The sequence below is a fragment of the Lygodium microphyllum genome, chromosome 16, assembly GCF_053477565.2.
Source record: "Lygodium microphyllum isolate KBCC chromosome 16, Lygodium_microphyllum_v1.1.10, whole genome shotgun sequence".
Classification (NCBI taxonomy): domain Eukaryota; kingdom Viridiplantae; phylum Streptophyta; class Polypodiopsida; order Schizaeales; family Lygodiaceae; genus Lygodium; species Lygodium microphyllum.
In genome coordinates this window covers 36820561-36841832 of record NC_141150.1, presented here as the reverse complement: position 1 = coordinate 36841832, position 21272 = coordinate 36820561, and positions in this window count along the sequence as shown.

Here is a 21272-nt window from a genome sequence, read left to right as displayed (position 1 = left end):
TAAGGCATATAAATACCATTACAAACAATAAATTAGAGTTATCTATACTTTTCATATAAAAAATAAAACATACCTCTTCTGGTGGTGGAATCCTCATGCTGTGATTATATTGCTCCTCCGTGATGAGTCCCTCCTCGTAGAAATGTTGCCAAGTGGACGCCTGGTTATGACCTCGATGGTAGCCTACCTCTCTAGGAGTAGGCATCCTACCAACGATATGATACTACAAAACAATTTGAACATACAATGTATTAAAACACACTACATAATGAAGTGAAATAAATTACAAAATTTAATTTTAAAAAAGAAATCAAATAATACTTACAAACTCAGCCTCCCATGACTCCCTGCCACCCGATCCATAATGCGACGATCCCATGGTTGCCATCTGGATACATCGCACCTTTGCATGCTGGCGACTTATCATTTTCTCTGCTGCTCTCTTCTTGGCCTCTTTCCACTCCTTGCGGTGGCAATTGGGTGGTTGGCCATATCCAAGGCGCCCCTGCTCTTGTCTCCGCAATGACTCCTTGGCGCGTGTCATAAGGTGAGACCTCTTGTTATGAAGCGTGTCTCTCACCTTTGACCATCCCCAATCATCTGAGAATCGTGAATTCTCGGGATTAGGGACCTTTTATATACTGCCCGCCGCAGCACCTCTTGCCACAAACTATTTTTTTGGTGCTTGAAGGGAATCATGCAATCTTTGTATGTGGCATGCACGACACTCCTCAAGTAGGCTATCACTTCCCTCCCCTCCAAGTCATGCAAGATACCACCAACATCAGTGATAGAGTAGTACATTTGTGGAGGCTCACCTCTCTCATTTTCCGGTGAGGGTGATCGAGAGCCACCACCTAGGCAACCCCCACAAAGCCCTTGACCTCCTCGTCCTCCTGCACCACTCTTCCTCCTCCCTCGACATGCACTACCCTCTACCTCACTCAATACATGTGCTTCTGCAGATGCACGTGCTTCGGCCGATCCATGTACCTCAGCTGATCCCTGTGTAGGCAAAGATGTGATAGGCGTTCGAGACATCACACTAAAAACCTCCTGTGCAATGGAAGGGCGACCAAGATAATTGGTCATCTCCCCCATGAATCGCTCCTTGTTGAATGGGCTGCTGGAGGATCCAGGATTCCACATCTACACAAGAAAAATCATATTACCCTATGCAGATAAAACATATTACATGTAGCGTCTATACCTGCATCTCTGTGGACGTCTATATCTGTGTCTCTGTGGGCATCTATCAGCGTGTCTCTGTGGGCGTTTGTCGGCGCGTCTATTTCTATGTCTATACCTACGTCTACACTGTCATCTGGATGCGCTGACAGACGCGCACAGTCGGACCATTTCTTTTCAAACTTGCTTAAAAAACGTGTAAAAAAACCTCCATAGATGACAAGATCTAGCATGTGAAGAGAGAGAAGAGAGAGACAAACAAACAGAGAAAGCAAACAAGATTGAGAGAGAGAAGAAGAGCTCACCTTATTTGCTTGTTTCAACGGGTGGCGGCTAGGTTGTAAGCTCCTTGTCCTCCTTCTCCCTTCCCTTGGTAAGTTACTTGAATCTTCTTCTCTTCCTTGTTGTTTGGCTCTTGTTCTTTACTCTTTGGCTCTTCTTTCCTCCTATCCTCTTTTTACTCTTATTTCCTTGCCTCATTGTCTTCATGAAGTGATAGATAGACACAAGTAGTGATGTCAAGCTCGAACTATAGAAAACACGCAAAAAACACAGGAAAGCACAGGTTTGAAAAGAAAGCCACAACTTTTTTTAAATTTTTCTATACCTACGTGGCGCGTCTGTAAGGGCGTGTAATTACGCGTATATATGCGCAGATAATTCCTATTACACGCGCTTACAGACGCGCAGGAACAATTTAGGGAATCAATGCATGCGTTTAGGGAATCAATTGAACTATGTGGTGACATATATAACAAAGCTTGAGGATAAGAGATAACACATTTTCAAGTCAATTGGCACATATGTAGTGACTTACTAGACCATCCCACTTACAATTGCATGCAAGTATCAATAGGTGGATAAAGCACGAATGGGTTTTAGCTAGAGAGAGATAATGCAATAAAGGTGTACACGAAAGAGATAGAGAAAGGCATATTATCCATCAATCAATCAAAGATATTTACATGAAGTGACTTGATATAGTAATTAAAGTATCGTCATTTTTAGGATGCTCCATTGACCTTTGCAAGTTCCTATAACCTTGAAGTAGAATATAGCCAGCCACACTATCCATGGAAGGAAAACTTGGCCTCATCAAATTAACCAAGTTAATTTACTTATACATTTCATAGATAAGAGATTTGTAGTTGGCTTGTTGGTATTAGTCACCAACAAGTGGACACACTAGCTAAAGATGATGAAAAGAGGACATGTGCACATTGGCTACATGTGGTCCACCTTATCTAAAATTATATCTGAGCTATAAGTGCACCTTGACATGATTGGAATAGCTTGCACATACACAAGCCAACTGATTTACATCAATCTACTCATGCTATGAATTGACATGCATGGCTAGGTTAAGTGCACAACAAATGAGACGTGAGTGTATTGATCAGTTCTCTCTCTCTCTCCCTTCCTTCCTCTCTCTATCTCTCTATTTCTCTCTCCCTCCCTCTCTCTATTTCCCTCTCTTCCTCTCTTTATTTCTCTCTCCTCCTCTGTCTCTCCTTCCCTCTGTCTATGCATCTCTTTATAAACAAAAAGAAAGAGAGAAGTGAAGAGAAGAGAAAAACAAAGAGAGAAGAGAGAATGAACTCACCTAAAATTTTGAAAAACAATCCTTTCACGCTTCTTTTTTTCTTTATCTTCTCCTTCACAGATTCTCTCCTTCTCCTTTACACTTGTCTTCTCTCTCTTTGTGGATGGTAGTGGTAGGAGTAGCCATGAGAATAGTAACCTCTCTCTCTCTCTCTCAACCTTCCTTTCTTTGAACTCCCTCCCTTTCTCTCTCTATCTCGTTCTCTCTATGCATGTCTTTACTAATAAAAAGAAAGAGTGAAGTGAAGAAAAGAGAAACACAAAGAGAAAAAGAGAATGCATTTACCTCAAAACTTGAAGAAGGATCCCTTCACGCTTTCCTTCTTTTTCTTTTGCTCATTCGTAGGCTCCCCCCTTCTCCTTTAAACCTATCTTCTCCCTCTTCATGGATGGTGGTGGTGGTGGAAGCCTCTCTCTCTCTCTCTCTCTCTCTCTCTCTCTCTCAACCTACATTTCTTTGAGCTCTCTCCCTCTCTCTTTTACTCTCTCACTCTTGCTCAGTTACAAACCTATAAAATGCTTTACTAAATTTTTGGCCCATTTCTTTTCTATAACATCATCGCTATATGCGTGGCTATTTGTGTTAGTGACACAAATAGTGACGCTTATAGCAATGCAATAGTGACACTCTCTAATCACATCGAGAACACCCATTGCTATCACAAGAAACTTTTAATCATTCCCTACATAGGACAAAAAGGAAATTCCCTATCAATTCCTTAGTAAAAAATACACATAAGTAGGGAAATGTAATGTGTCCACCTGTTATCTTCAGGACACGTCTTAGCAGTCCATTGGAAAGGATGTCTGGAAAGCTCCGCCCGGCACTCACATGGAATGTTACGGGGTTTGTGATCTAAGACGCGTCTGCCATGTAGCAGAAGTATTCCGGCCGTTCCCACTTCGGACCGACCTAAATCAAGGTTTTTCCTATTGGTCATTTCCTAAACGGCAACTAGCGTTGAACCCAAGCAAACTACTTTACGCAAAAATGCCAAGTCTGAAGTGGATTCACGCTACACTTGGTTTAAGGAGAATGGGAAACGAGAGGGATGCGAAGCTCAACCTCTCTGCCATAAGGCATAGTTCCATTCCGTTCCCCTAAAACAACGTAAATCGAGATCATTTATAACTTAGACTCTAGGTCAACGCTCTTGATGTTTGTGTTCTTTGAACGATCTTCTTGATGTCCATCATGATTGAGAATATTTTTCGGCCAACCGAGACCACCCATCTGTAGGACAAACCCATGGCCACATCCTCTGCACTTTCTTCAAGTTGTTTAGTTATTTAATTGCCTAACACATTTAGTTGGACATGTATCAATCAGCTTTCTTAATTAGCCCCGTTAGGCACTGGTTCCTTCACATCATCATAGCACTTGATATAGAAAAACAATGTCAAACAAGTTCCTTTTCAATAGGTTATCATATTTATCTTTGAAATACATAAATTCCAGCCCGTAGGCTTATCCATAATCTTCCCGAAGGTTATCCAGCAATCCACAACTTGGATAACTAATCCAAGATTCTGCCCGTAGACTAGTATGCAGGCCTCGAGATCCAATTCCGAGTCACGTTGGCCTCTTGTGCAGGGCCCAGAGGGTGAGGGATTTACGGCCAGAGCCCCCTCTGGCACCCAAGCGTCCTCCTGCTCCAAGCAGCGCTCAATAGAGAGACCTCTCACAGTGAATTCAATCCACCTTTCCGGCAGGGTTAACAACACCCTTGGTTAGGGTTAGGTAGGCAGTCGAGGGTGACTGAAACTGCCTCTCCCTTCAAGCCTTCAACCTAAAGCATTAGATATCTTTTCATCCTTTAATTCTTTGAGCAAACAAAGCAAAACAATGCTCTTAAAACTGTTACAAGCACAATCATTTCCATTGGTCGTTATTGGGCCGACTGTCGAGTGAATCCTTCTTTCTGAATGCATCCAGCACTCGTTCCGGGATCAATTGCAACTTGGCAAGATCCCCAAGAGTTTGACTGTTAACCCTTGTATCCTTGGGTTAGGGCCGTACCCTATTAACCCAACTTAACCGAAACCTTAAGTGCTACTAACAGTAAATATATTATTTCAATTTACTGATTGGTCCTTTGCTTCCAAGCAAAAATCTAATCCCTGTATCTTGGTCACTTTACCTAAGAAAGGTACTACATCACGACAATTATTTATCCTCTCGCAAGATAAACTTGCGTAAGTATATGCCAATCTCATTCCGAGGAATTTGGCCATTCCCTTGTGATCAAATCACAAGATCATGCAACTCTGCAATTTGTTGCACAAGTGTCGCATCAAACTATGGGATTATTTACCCATCGAGAGGAGTCTTATAATCACGAAATCATGATTAGATATAACTATCTGTTCTAGATTGTACTAGGCTGACATTATTGGTCCTACATTACAACAAAAAGGCTCCATAGACGCGCTTGTAGATGCAATATTTGAATTGTGAAAAAAAATGTCAAGTGTGTTTATTACCGTGTCTATTTCTACGTCTACCATATCGCATCTAAAAGCGTGCTTATGATCAGAGTTACACGCACACTTAGACGCGCATATAGACGCACGTATTGACGCGCTACGTAAATATATAATCATATTTATAAAAAAGTGGACATATTCATATTGTGTGTCTATACACGCGTGTATCTACACGTCTAAAACCGCGTTTACTCTACAAGTTTTTGACGAGAATAGACATGCATTTATCCTGCAATTTAGACGCGCTGATAGAAATGCAAAACAAATGTATGGAAAAAAAAAACAGAGAGCATGTGGCTTTGCAAGCCGGATGCTCTCTGGTTTTTTTCCCCCCATCAACATCAAATTGTATGCTTAGGGAAAACAGAGAAAGATTATTTCGAAGATTGGATACTGAAAACAAAACAATGTATGTAGAATACGGAATTTCATATATATAGATGAAACGTTTTTACATTATGAGTTCTAGTGCTTGTAACGTCATGGTCCCAAGCACTAGCTGACAGTAATACATATCAAAAATGAAAATTACAAGCCAAGGGGAGGCACGCATGCATGGGGCTCCTCTATATCTCCTCAGAAGAGGCATCATCATCGCTACCACCACCGCTGCCTTTGCCGCTGCCATTGCCGCCACTGCTACTGCTAGTCCCCCCTTCGCTATCCTCAATTGCATCAGGGTTCGCCTACACAAAGGATTAAGGCATATAAATACCATTACAAACAATAAATTAGAGTTATCTATACTTTTCATATAAAAAATAAAACATACCTCTTCTGGTGGTGGAATCCTCATGCTGTGATTATATTCCTCCTCCGTGATGAGTCCCTCCTCGTAGAAATGTTGCCAAGTGGACGCCTGGTTATGACCTCGATGGTAGCCTACCTCTCTAGGAGTAGGCATCCTACCAACGATATGATACTACAAAACAATTTGAACATACAATGTATTAAAACACACTACATAATGAAGTGAAATAAATTACAAAATTTAATTTTAAAAAAGAAATCAAATAATACTTACAAACTCAGCCTCCCATGACTCCCTGCCACCCGATCCATAATGCGACGATCCCATGGTTGCCATCTGGATACATCGCACCTTTGCATGCTGGCGACTTATCATTTTCTCTGCTGCTCTCTTCTTGGCCTCTTTCCACTCCTTGCGGTGGCAATTGGGTGGTTGGCCATATCCAAGGCGCCCCTGCTCTTGTCTCCGCAATGACTCCTTGGCGCGTGTCATAAGGTGAGACCTCTTGTTATGAAGCGTGTCTCTCACCTTTGACCATCCCCAATCATCTGAGAATCGTGAATTCTCGGGATTAGGGACCTTTTATATACTGCCCGCCGCAGCACCTCTTGCCACAAACTATTTTTTTGGTGCTTGAAGGGAATCATGCAATCTTTGTATGTGGCATGCACGACACTCCTCAAGTAGGCTATCACTTCCCTCCCCTCCAAGTCATGCAAGATACCACCAACATCAGTGATAGAGTAGTACATTTGTGGAGGCTCACCTCTCTCATTTTCCGGTGAGGGTGATCGAGAGCCACCACCTAGGCAACCCCCACAAAGCCCTTGACCTCCTCGTCCTCCTGCACCACTCTTCCTCCTCCCTCGACATGCACTACCCTCTACCTCACTCAATACATGTGCTTCTGCAGATGCACGTGCTTCGGCCGATCCATGTACCTCAGCTGATCCCTGTGTAGGCAAAGATGTGATAGGCGTTCGAGACATCACACTAAAAACCTCCTGTGCAGTGGAAGGGCGACCAAGATAATTGGTCATCTCCCCCATGAATCGCTCCTTGTTGAATGGGCTGCTGGAGGATCCAGGATTCCACATCTACACAAGAAAAATCATATTACCCTATGCAGATAAAACATATTACATGTAGCGTCTATACCTGCATCTCTGTGGACGTCTATATCTGTGTCTCTGTGGGCATCTATCAGCGTGTCTCTGTGGGCGTTTGTCGGCGCGTCTATTTCTATGTCTATACCTACGTCTACACTGTCATCTGGATGCGCTGACAGACGCGCACAGTCGGACCATTTCTTTTCAAACTTGCTTAAAAAACGTGTAAAAAAACCTCCATAGATGACAAGATCTAGCATGTGAAGAGAGAGAAGAGAGAGACAAACAAACAGAGAAAGCAAACAAGATTGAGAGAGAGAAGAAGAGCTCACCTTATTTGCTTGTTTCAACGGGTGGCGGCTAGGTTGTAAGCTCCTTGTCCTCCTTCTCCCTTCCCTTGGTAAGTTACTTGAATCTTCTTCTCTTCCTTGTTGTTTGGCTCTTGTTCTTTACTCTTTGGCTCTTCTTTCCTCCTATCCTCTTTTTACTCTTATTTCCTTGCCTCATTGTCTTCATGAAGTGATAGATAGACACAAGTAGTGATGTCAAGCTCGAACTATAGAAAACACGCAAAAAACACAGGAAAGCACAGGTTTGAAAAGAAAGCCACAACTTTTTTTAAATTTTTCTATACCTACGTGGCGCGTCTGTAAGGGCGTGTAATTACGCGTATATATGCGCAGATAATTCCTATTACACGCGCTTACAGACGCGCAGGAACAATTTAGGGAATCAATGCATGCGTTTAGGGAATCAATTGAACTATGTGGTGACATATATAACAAAGCTTGAGGATAAGAGATAACACATTTTCAAGTCAATTGGCACATATGTAGTGACTTACTAGACCATCCCACTTACAATTGCATGCAAGTATCAATAGGTGGATAAAGCACGAATGGGTTTTAGCTAGAGAGAGATAATGCAATAAAGGTGTACACGAAAGAGATAGAGAAAGGCATATTATCCATCAATCAATCAAAGATATTTACATGAAGTGACTTGATATAGTAATTAAAGTATCGTCATTTTTAGGATGCTCCATTGACCTCTGCAAGTTCCTATAACCTTGAAGTAGAATATAGCCAGCCACACTATCCATGGAAGGAAAACTTGGCCTCATCAAATTAACCAAGTTAATTTACTTATACATTTCATAGATAAGAGATTTGTAGTTGGCTTGTTGGTATTAGTCACCAACAAGTGGACACACTAGCTAAAGATGATGAAAAGAGGACATGTGCACATTGGCTACATGTGGTCCACCTTATCTAAAATTATATCTGAGCTATAAGTGCACCTTGACATGATTGGAATAGCTTGCACATACACAAGCCAACTGATTTACATCAATCTACTCATGCTATGAATTGACATGCATGGCTAGGTTAAGTGCACAACAAATGAGACGTGAGTGTATTGATCAGTTCTCTCTCTCTCTCCCTTCCTTCCTCTCTCTATCTCTCTATTTCTCTCTCCCTCCCTCTCTCTATTTCCCTCTCTTCCTCTCTTTATTTCTCTCTCCTCCTCTGTCTCTCCTTCCCTCTGTCTATGCATCTCTTTATAAACAAAAAGAAAGAGAGAAGTGAAGAGAAGAGAAAAACAAAGAGAGAAGAGAGAATGAACTCACCTAAAATTTTGAAAAACAATCCTTTCACGCTTCTTTTTTTCTTTATCTTCTCCTTCACAGATTCTCTCCTTCTCCTTTACACTTGTCTTCTCTCTCTTTGTGGATGGTAGTGGTAGGAGTAGCCATGAGAATAGTAACCTCTCTCTCTCTCTCTCAACCTTCCTTTCTTTGAACTCCCTCCCTTTCTCTCTCTATCTCGTTCTCTCTATGCATGTCTTTACTAATAAAAAGAAAGAGTGAAGTGAAGAAAAGAGAAACACAAAGAGAAAAAGAGAATGCATTTACCTCAAAACTTGAAGAAGGATCCCTTCACGCTTTCCTTCCTTTTCTTTTGCTCATTCGTAGGCTCCCCCCTTCTCCTTTAAACCTATCTTCTCCCTCTTCATGGATGGTGGTGGTGGTGGAAGCCTCTCTCTCTCTCTCTCTCTCTCTCTCTCTCTCTCAACCTACATTTCTTTGAGCTCTCTCCCTCTCTCTTTTACTCTCTCACTCTTGCTCAGTTACAAACCTATAAAATGCTTTACTAAATTTTTGGCCCATTTCTTTTCTATAACATCATCGCTATATGCGTGGCTATTTGTGTTAGTGACACAAATAGTGACGCTTATAGCAATGCAATAGTGACACTCTCTAATCACATCGAGAACACCCATTGCTATCACAAGAAACTTTTAATCATTCCCTATATAGGACAAAAAGGAAATTCCCTATCAATTCCTTAGTAAAAAATACACATAAGTAGGGAAATGTAATGTGTCCACCTGTTATCTTCAGGACACGTCTTAGCAGTCCATTGGAAAGGATGTCTGGAAAGCTCCGCCCGGCACTCACATGGAATGTTACGGGGTTTGTGATCTAAGACGCGTCTGCCATGTAGCAGAAGTATTCCGGCCGTTCCCACTTCGGACCGACCTAAATCAAGGTTTTTCCTATTGGTCATTTCCTAAACGGCAACTAGCGTTGAACCCAAGCAAACTACTTTACGCAAAAATGCCAAGTCTGAAGTGGATTCACGCTACACTTGGTTTAAGGAGAATGGGAAACGAGAGGGATGCGAAGCTCAACCTCTCTGCCATAAGGCATAGTTCCATTCCGTTCCCCTAAAACAACGTAAATCGAGATCATTTATAACTTAGACTCTAGGTCAACGCTCTTGATGTTTGTGTTCTTTGAACGATCTTCTTGATGTCCATCATGATTGAGAATATTTTTCGGCCAACCGAGACCACCCATCTGTAGGACAAACCCATGGCCACATCCTCTGCACTTTCTTCAAGTTGTTTAGTTATTTAATTGCCTAACACATTTAGTTGGACATGTATCAATCAGCTTTCTTAATTAGCCCCGTTAGGCACTGGTTCCTTCACATCATCATAGCACTTGATATAGAAAAACAATGTCAAACAAGTTCCTTTTCAATAGGTTATCATATTTATCTTTGAAATACATAAATTCCAGCCCGTAGGCTTATCCATAATCTTCCCGAAGGTTATCCAGCAATCCACAACTTGGATAACTAATCCAAGATTCTGCCCGTAGACTAGTATGCAGGCCTCGAGATCCAATTCCGAGTCACGTTGGCCTCTTGTGCAGGGCCCAGAGGGTGAGGGATTTACGGCCAGAGCCCCCTCTGGCACCCAAGCGTCCTCCTGCTCCAAGCAGCGCTCAATAGAGAGACCTCTCACAGTGAATTCAATCCACCTTTCCGGCAGGGTTAACAACACCCTTGGTTAGGGTTAGGTAGGCAGTCGAGGGTGACTGAAACTGCCTCTCCCTTCAAGCCTTCAACCTAAAGCATTAGATATCTTTTCATCCTTTAATTCTTTGAGCAAACAAAGCAAAACAATGCTCTTAAAACTGTTACAAGCACAATCATTTCCATTGGTCGTTATTGGGCCGACTGTCGAGTGAATCCTTCTTTCTGAATGCATCCAGCACTCGTTCCGGGATCAATTGCAACTTGGCAAGATCCCCAAGAGTTTGACTGTTAACCCTTGTATCCTTGGGTTAGGGCCGTACCCTATTAACCCAACTTAACCGAAACCTTAAGTGCTACTAACAGTAAATATATTATTTCAATTTACTGATTGGTCCTTTGCTTCCAAGCAAAAATCTAATCCCTGTATCTTGGTCACTTTACCTAAGAAAGGTACTACATCACGACAATTATTTATCCTCTCGCAAGATAAACTTGCGTAAGTATATGCCAATCTCATTCCGAGGAATTTGGCCATTCCCTTGTGATCAAATCACAAGATCATGCAACTCTGCAATTTGTTGCACAAGTGTCGCATCAAACTATGGGATTATTTACCCATCGAGAGGAGTCTTATAATCACGAAATCATGATTAGATATAACTATCTGTTCTAGATTGTACTAGGCTGACATTATTGGTCCTACATTACAACAAAAAGGCTCCATAGACGCGCTTGTAGATGCAATATTTGAATTGTGAAAAAAAATGTCAAGTGCGTTTATTACCGTGTCTATTTCTACGTCTACCATATCGCATCTAAAAGCGTGCTTATGATCAGAGTTACACGCACACTTAGACGCGCATATAGACGCACGTATTGACGCGCTACGTAAATATATAATCATATTTATAAAAAAGTGGACATATTCATATTGTGTGTCTATACACGCGTGTATCTACACGTCTAAAACCGCGTTTACTCTACAAGTTTTTGACGAGAATAGACATGCATTTATCCTGCAATTTAGACGCGCTGATAGAAATGCAAAACAAATGTATGGAAAAAAAAAACAGAGAGCATGTGGCTTTGCAAGCCGGATGCTCTCTGGTTTTTTTCCCCCCATCAACATCAAATTGTATGCTTAGGGAAAACAGAGAAAGATTATTTCGAAGATTGGATACTGAAAACAAAACAATGTATGTAGAATACGAAATTTCATATATATAGATGAAACGTTTTTACATTATGAGTTCTAGTGCTTGTAACGTCATGGTCCCAAGCACTAGCTGACAGTAATACATATCAAAAATGAAAATTACAAGCCAAGGGGAGGCACACATGCATGGGGCTCCTCTATATCTCCTCAGAAGAGGCATCATCATCGCTACCACCACCGCTGCCTTTGCCGCTGCCATTGCCGCCACCGCTACTGCTAGTCCCCCCTTCGCTATCCTCAATTGCATCAGGGTTCGCCTACACAAAGGATTAAGGCATATAAATACCATTACAAACAATAAATTAGAGTTATCTATACTTTTCATATAAAAAATAAAACATACCTCTTCTGGTGGTGGAATCCTCATGCTGTGATTATATTGCTCCTCCGTGATGAGTCCCTCCTCGTAGAAATGCTGCCAAGTGGACGCCTGGTTATGACCTCGATGGTAGCCTACCTCTCTAGGAGTAGGCATCCTACCAACGATATGATACTACAAAACAATTTAAACATACAATGTATTAAAACACACTACATAATGAAGTGAAATAAATTACAAAATTTAATTTTAAAAAAGAAATCAAATAATACTTACAAACTCAGCCTCCCATGACTCCCTGCCACCCGATCCATAATGCGACGATCCCATGGTTGCCATCTGGATACATCGCACCTTTGCATGCTGGCGACTTATCATTTTCTCTGCTGCTCTCTTCTTGGCCTCTTTCCACTCCTTGCGGTGGCAATTGGGTGGTTGGCCATATCCAAGGCGCCCCTGCTCTTGTCTCCGCAATGACTCCTTGGCGCGTGTCATAAGGTGAGACCTCTTGTTATGAAGCGTGTCTCTCACCTTTGACCATCCCCAATCATCTGAGAATCGTGAATTCTCGGGATTAGGGACCTTTTATATACTGCCCGCCGCAGCACCTCTTGCCACAAACTATTTTTTTGGTGCTTGAAGGGAATCATGCAATCTTTGTATGTGGCATGCACGACACTCCTCAAGTAGGCTATCACTTCCCTCCCCTCCAAGTCATGCAAGATACCACCAACATCAGTGATAGAGTAGTACATTTGTGGAGGCTCACCTCTCTCATTTTCCGGTGAGGGTGATCGAGAGCCACCACCTAGGCAACCCCCACAAAGCCCTTGACCTCCTCGTCCTCCTGCACCACTCTTCCTCCTCCCTCGACATGCACTACCCTCTACCTCACTCAATACATGTGCTTCTGCAGATGCACGTGCTTCGGCCGATCCATGTACCTCAGCTGATCCCTGTGTAGGCAAAGATGTGATAGGCGTTCGAGACATCACACTAAAAACCTCCTGTGCAGTGGAAGGGCGACCAAGATAATTGGTCATCTCCCCCATGAATCGCTCCTTGTTGAATGGGCTGCTGGAGGATCCAGGATTCCACATCTACACAAGAAAAATCATATTACCCTATGCAGATAAAACATATTACATGTAGCGTCTATACCTGCATCTCTGTGGACGTCTATATCTGTGTCTCTGTGGGCATCTATCAGCGTGTCTCTGTGGGCGTTTGTCGGCGCGTCTATTTCTATGTCTATACCTACGTCTACACTGTCATCTGGATGCGCTGACAGACGCGCACAGTCGGACCATTTCTTTTCAAACTTGCTTAAAAAACGTGTAAAAAAACCTCCATAGATGACAAGATCTAGCATGTGAAGAGAGAGAAGAGAGAGACAAACAAACAGAGAAAGCAAACAAGATTGAGAGAGAGAAGAAGAGCTCACCTTATTTGCTTGTTTCAACGGGTGGCGGCTAGGTTGTAAGCTCCTTGTCCTCCTTCTCCCTTCCCTTGGTAAGTTACTTGAATCTTCTTCTCTTCCTTGTTGTTTGGCTCTTGTTCTTTACTCTTTGGCTCTTCTTTCCTCCTATCCTCTTTTTACTCTTATTTCCTTGCCTCATTGTCTTCATGAAGTGATAGATAGACACAAGTAGTGATGTCAAGCTCGAACTATAGAAAACACGCAAAAAACACAGGAAAGCACAGGTTTGAAAAGAAAGCCACAACTTTTTTTAAATTTTTCTATACCTACGTGGCGCGTCTGTAAGGGCGTGTAATTACGCGTATATATGCGCAGATAATTCCTATTACACGCGCTTACAGACGCGCAGGAACAATTTAGGGAATCAATGCATGCGTTTAGGGAATCAATTGAACTATGTGGTGACATATATAACAAAGCTTGAGGATAAGAGATAACACATTTTCAAGTCAATTGGCACATATGTAGTGACTTACTAGACCATCCCACTTACAATTGCATGCAAGTATCAATAGGTGGATAAAGCACGAATGGGTTTTAGCTAGAGAGAGATAATGCAATAAAGGTGTACACGAAAGAGATAGAGAAAGGCATATTATCCATCAATCAATCAAAGATATTTACATGAAGTGACTTGATATAGTAATTAAAGTATCGTCATTTTTAGGATGCTCCATTGACCTCTGCAAGTTCCTATAACCTTGAAGTAGAATATAGCCAGCCACACTATCCATGGAAGGAAAACTTGGCCTCATCAAATTAACCAAGTTAATTTACTTATACATTTCATAGATAAGAGATTTGTAGTTGGCTTGTTGGTATTAGTCACCAACAAGTGGACACACTAGCTAAAGATGATGAAAAGAGGACATGTGCACATTGGCTACATGTGGTCCACCTTATCTAAAATTATATCTGAGCTATAAGTGCACCTTGACATGATTGGAATAGCTTGCACATACACAAGCCAACTGATTTACATCAATCTACTCATGCTATGAATTGACATGCATGGCTAGGTTAAGTGCACAACAAATGAGACGTGAGTGTATTGATCAGTTCTCTCTCTCTCTCCCTTCCTTCCTCTCTCTATCTCTCTATTTCTCTCTCCCTCCCTCTCTCTATTTCCCTCTCTTCCTCTCTTTATTTCTCTCTCCTCCTCTGTCTCTCCTTCCCTCTGTCTATGCATCTCTTTATAAACAAAAAGAAAGAGAGAAGTGAAGAGAAGAGAAAAACAAAGAGAGAAGAGAGAATGAACTCACCTAAAATTTTGAAAAACAATCCTTTCACGCTTCTTTTTTTCTTTATCTTCTCCTTCACAGATTCTCTCCTTCTCCTTTACACTTGTCTTCTCTCTCTTTGTGGATGGTAGTGGTAGGAGTAGCCATGAGAATAGTAACCTCTCTCTCTCTCTCTCAACCTTCCTTTCTTTGAACTCCCTCCCTTTCTCTCTCTATCTCGTTCTCTCTATGCATGTCTTTACTAATAAAAAGAAAGAGTGAAGTGAAGAAAAGAGAAACACAAAGAGAAAAAGAGAATGCATTTACCTCAAAACTTGAAGAAGGATCCCTTCACGCTTTCCTTCTTTTTCTTTTGCTCATTCGTAGGCTCCCCCCTTCTCCTTTAAACCTATCTTCTCCCTCTTCATGGATGGTGGTGGTGGTGGAAGCCTCTCTCTCTCTCTCTCTCTCTCTCTCTCTCTCTCTCTCTCTCTCTCTCAACCTACATTTCTTTGAGCTCTCTCCCTCTCTCTTTTACTCTCTCACTCTTGCTCAGTTACAAACCTATAAAATGCTTTACTAAATTTTTGGCCCATTTCTTTTCTATAACATCATCGCTATATGCGTGGCTATTTGTGTTAGTGACACAAATAGTGACGCTTATAGCAATGCAATAGTGACACTCTCTAATCACATCGAGAACACCCATTGCTATCATAAGAAACTTTTAATCATTCCCTACATAGGACAAAAAGGAAATTCCCTATCAATTCCTTAGTAAAAAATACACATAAGTAGGGAAATGTAATGTGTCCACCTGTTATCTTCAGGACACGTCTTAGCAGTCCATTGGAAAGGATGTCTGGAAAGCTCCGCCCGGCACTCACATGGAATGTTACGGGGTTTGTGATCTAAGACGCATCTGCCATGTAGCAGAAGTATTCCGGCCGTTCCCACTTCGGACCGACCTAAATCAAGGTTTTTCCTATTGGTCATTTCCTAAACGGCAACTAGCGTTGAACCCAAGCAAACTACTTTACGCAAAAATGCCAAGTCTGAAGTGGATTCACGCTACACTTGGTTTAAGGAGAATGGGAAACGAGAGGGATGCGAAGCTCAACCTCTCTGCCATAAGGCATAGTTCCATTCCGTTCCCCTAAAACAACGTAAATCGAGATCATTTATAACTTAGACTCTAGGTCAACGCTCTTGATGTTTGTGTTCTTTGAACGATCTTCTTGATGTCCATCATGATTGAGAATATTTTTCGGCCAACCGAGACCACCCATCTGTAGGACAAACCCATGGCCACATCCTCTGCACTTTCTTCAAGTTGTTTAGTTATTTAATTGCCTAACACATTTAGTTGGACATGTATCAATCAGCTTTCTTAATTAGCCCCGTTAGGCACTGGTTCCTTCACATCATCATAGCACTTGATATAGAAAAACAATGTCAAACAAGTTCCTTTTCAATAGGTTATCATATTTATCTTTGAAATACATAAATTCCAGCCCGTAGGCTTATCCATAATCTTCCCGAAGGTTATCCAGCAATCCACAACTTGGATAACTAATCTAAGATTCTGCCCGTAGACTAGTATGCAGGCCTCGAGATCCAATTCCGAGTCACGTTGGCCTCTTGTGCAGAGCCCAGAGGGCGAGGGATTTACGGCCAGAGCCCCCTCTGGCACCCAAGCGTCCTCCTGCTCCAAGCAGCGCTCAATAGAGAGACCTCTCACAGTGAATTCAATCCACCTTTCCGGCAGGGTTAACAACACCCTTGGTTAGGGTTAGGTAGGCAGTCGAGGGTGACTGAAACTGCCTCTCCCTTCAAGCCTTCAACCTAAAGCATTAGATATCTTTTCATCCTTTAATTCTTTGAGCAAACAAAGCAAAACAATGCTCTTAAAACTGTTACAAGCACAATCATTTCCATTGGTCGTTATTGGGCCGACTGTCGAGTGAATCCTTCTTTCTGAATGCATCCAGCACTCGTTCCGGGATCAATTGCAACTTGGCAAGATCCCCAAGAGTTTGACTGTTAACCCTTGTATCCTTGGGTTAGGGCCGTACCCTATTAACCCAACTTAACCGAAACCTTAAGTGCTACTAACAGTAAATATATTATTTCAATTTACTGATTGGTCCTTTGCTTCCAAGCAAAAATCTAATCCCTGTATCTTGGTCACTTTACCTAAGAAAGGTACTACATCACAACAATTATTTATCCTCTCGCAAGATAAACTTGCGTAAGTATATGCCAATCTCATTCCGAGGAATTTGGCCATTCCCTTGTGATCAAATCACAAGATCATGCAACTCTGCAATTTGTTGCACAAGTGTCGCATCAAACTATGGGATTATTTACCCATCGAGAGGAGTCTTATAATCACGAAATCATGATTAGATATAACTATCTGTTCTAGATTGTACTAGGCTGACATTATTGGTCCTACATTACAACAAAAAGGCTCCATAGACGCGCTTGTAGATGCAATATTTGAATTGTGAAAAAAAATGTCAAGTGTGTTTATTACCGTGTCTATTTCTACGTCTACCATATCGCATCTAAAAGCGTGCTTATGATCAGAGTTACACGCACACTTAGACGCGCATATAGACGCACGTATTGACGCGCTACGTAAATATATAATCATATTTATAAAAAAGTGGACATATTCATATTGTGTGTCTATACACGCGTGTATCTACACGTCTAAAACCGCGTTTACTCTACAAGTTTTTGACGAGAATAGACATGCATTTATCCTGCAATTTAGACGCGCTGATAGAAATGCAAAACAAATGTATGGAAAAAAAAAACAGAGAGCATGTGGCTTTGCAAGCCGGATGCTCTCTGGTTTTTTTCCCCCCATCAACATCAAATTGTATGCTTAGGGAAAACAGAGAAAGATTATTTCGAAGATTGGATACTGAAAACAAAACAATGTATGTAGAATACGAAATTTCATATATATAGATGAAACGTTTTTACATTATGAGTTCTAGTGCTTGTAACGTCATGGTCCCAAGCACTAGCTGACAGTAATACATATCAAAAATGAAAATTACAAGCCAAGGGGAGGCACGCATGCATGGGGCTCCTCTATATCTCCTCAGAAGAGGCATCATCATCGCTACCACCACCGCTGCCTTTGCCGCTGCCATTGCCGCCACTGCTACTGCTAGTCCCCCCTTCGCTATCCTCAATTGCATCAGGGTTCGCCTACACAAAGGATTAAGGCATATAAATACCATTACAAACAATAAATTAGAGTTATCTATACTTTTCATATAAAAAATAAAACATACCTCTTCTGGTGGTGGAATCCTCATGCTGTGATTATATTCCTCCTCCGTGATGAGTCCCTCCTCGTAGAAATGTTGCCAAGTGGACGCCTGGTTATGACCTCGATGGTAGCCTACCTCTCTAGGAGTAGGCATCCTACCAACGATATGATACTACAAAACAATTTGAACATACAATGTATTAAAACACACTACATAATGAAGTGAAATAAATTACAAAATTTAATTTTAAAAAAGAAATCAAATAATACTTACAAACTCAGCCTCCCATGACTCCCTGCCACCCGATCCATAATGCGACGATCCCATGGTTGCCATCTGGATACATCGCACCTTTGCATGCTGGCGACTTATCATTTTCTCTGCTGCTCTCTTCTTGGCCTCTTTCCACTCCTTGCGGTGGCAATTGGGTGGTTGGCCATATCCAAGGCGCCCCTGCTCTTGTCTCCACAATGACTCCTTGGCGCGTGTCATAAGGTGAGACCTCTTGTTATGAAGCGTGTCTCTCACCTTTGACCATCCCCAATCATCTGAGAATCGTGAATTCTCGGGATTAGGGACCTTTTATATACTGCCCGCCGCAGCACCTCTTGCCACAAACTATTTTTTTGGTGCTTGAAGGGAATCATGCAATCTTTGTATGTGGCATGCACGACACTCCTCAAGTAGGCTATCACTTCCCTCCCCTCCAAGTCATGCAAGATACCACCAACATCAGTGATAGAGTAGTACATTTGTGGAGGCTCACCTCTCTCATTTTCCGGTGAGGGTGATCGAGAGCCACCACCTAGGCAACCCCCACAAAGCCCTTGACCTCCTCGTCCTCCTGCACCACTCTTCCTCCTCCCTCGACATGCACTACCCTCTACCTCACTCAATACATGTGCTTCTGCAGATGCACGTGCTTCGGCCGATCCATGTACCTCAGCTGATCCCTGTGTAGGCAAAGATGTGATAGGCGTTCGAGACATCACACTAAAAACCTCCTGTGCAATGGAAGGGCGACCAAGATAATTGGTCATCTCCCCCATGAATCGCTCCTTGTTGAATGGGCTGCTGGAGGATCCAGGATTCCACATCTACACAAGAAAAATCATATTACCCTATGCAGATAAAACATATTACATGTAGCGTCTATACCTGCATCTCTGTGGACGTCTATATCTGTGTCTCTGTGGGCATCTATCAGCGTGTCTCTGTGGGCGTTTGTCGGCGCGTCTATTTCTATGTCTATACCTACGTCTACACTGTCATCTGGATGCGCTGACAGACGCGCACAGTCAGACCATTTCTTTTCAAACTTGCTTAAAAAACGTGTAAAAGAACCTCCATAGATGACAAGATCTAGCATGTGAAGAGAGAGAAGAGAGAGACAAACAAACAGAGAAAGCAAACAAGATTGAGAGAGAGAAGAAGAGCTCACCTTATTTGCTTGTTTCAACGGGTGGCGGCTAGGTTGTAAGCTCCTTGTCCTCCTTCTCCCTTCCCTTGGTAAGTTACTTGAATCTTCTTCTCTTCCTTGTTGTTTGGCTCTTGTTCTTTACTCTTTGGCTCTTCTTTCCTCCTATCCTCTTTTTACTCTTATTTCCTTGCCTCATTGTCTTCATGAAGTGATAGATAGACACAAGTAGTGATGTCAAGCTCGAACTATAGAAAACACGCAAAAAACAGGTTTGAAAAGAAAGCCACAACTTTTTTTAAATTTTTCTATACCTACGTGGCGCGTCTGTAAGGGCGTGTAATTACGCGTATATATGCGCAGATAATTCCTATTACACGCGCTTACAGACGCGCAGGAACAATTTAGGGAATCAATGCATGCGTTTAGGGAATCAATTGAACTATGTGGTGACATATATAACAAAGCTTGAGGATAAGAGATAACACATTTTCAAGTCAATTGGCACATATGTAGTGACTTACTAGACCATCCCACTTACAATTGCATGCAAGTATCAATAGGTGGATAAAGCACGAATGGGTTTTAGCTAGAGAGAGATAATGCAATAAAGGTGTACACGAAAGAGATAGAGAAAGGCATATTATCCATCAATCAATCAAAGATATTTACATGAAGTGACTTGATATAGTAATTAAAGTATCGTCATTTTTAGGATGCTCCATTGACCTCTGCAAGTTCCTATAACCTTGAAGTAGAATATAGCCAGCCACACTATCCATGGAAGGAAAACTTGGCCTCATCAAATTAACCAAGTTAATTTACTTATACATTTCATAGATAAGAGATTTGTAGTTGGCTTGTTGGTATTAGTCACCAACAAGTGGACACACTAGCTAAAGATGATGAAAAGAGGACATGTGCACATTGGCTACATGTGGTCCACCTTATCTAAAATTATATCTGAGCTATAAGTGCACCTTGACATGATTGGAATAGCTTGCACATACACAAGCCAACTGATTTACATCAATCTACTCATGCTATGAATTGACATGCATGGCTAGGTTAAGTGCACAACAAATGAGACGTGAGTGTATTGATCAGTTCTCTCTCTCTCTCCCTTCCTTCCTCTCTCTATCTCTCTATTTCTCTCTCCCTCCCTCTCTCTATTTCCCTCTCTTCCTCTCTTTATTTCTCTCTCCTCCTCTGTCTCTCCTTCCCTCTGTCTATGCATCTCTTTATAAACAAAAAGAAAGAGAGAAGTGAAGAGAAGAGAAAAACAAAGAGAGAAGAGAGAATGAACTCACCTAAAATTTTGAAAAACAATCCTTTCACGCTTCTTTTTTTCTTTATCTTCTCCTTCACAGATTCTCTCCTTCTCCTTTACACTTGTCTTCTCTCTCTTTGTGGATGGTAGTGGTAGGAGTAGCCATGAGAATAGTAACCTCTCTCTCTCTCTCTCAACCTTCCTTTCTTTGAACTCCCTCCCTTTCTCTCTCTATCTCGTTCTCTCTATGCATGTCTTTACTAATAAAAAGAAAGAGTGAAGTGAAGAAAAGAGAAACACAAAGAGAAAAAGAGAATGCATTTACCTCAAAACTTGAAGAAGGATCCCTTCACGCTTTCCTTCCTTTTCTTTTGCTCATTCGTAGGCTCCCCCCTTCTCCTTTAAACCTATCTTCTCCCTCTTCATGGATGGTGGTGGTGGTGGAAGCCTCTCTCTCTCTCTCTCTCTCTCTCTCTCTCTCTCTCTCTCTCTCTCAACCTACATTTCTTTGAGCTCTCTCCCTCTCTCTTTTACTCTCTCACTCTTGCTCAGTTACAAACCTATAAAATGCTTTACTAAATTTTTGGCCCA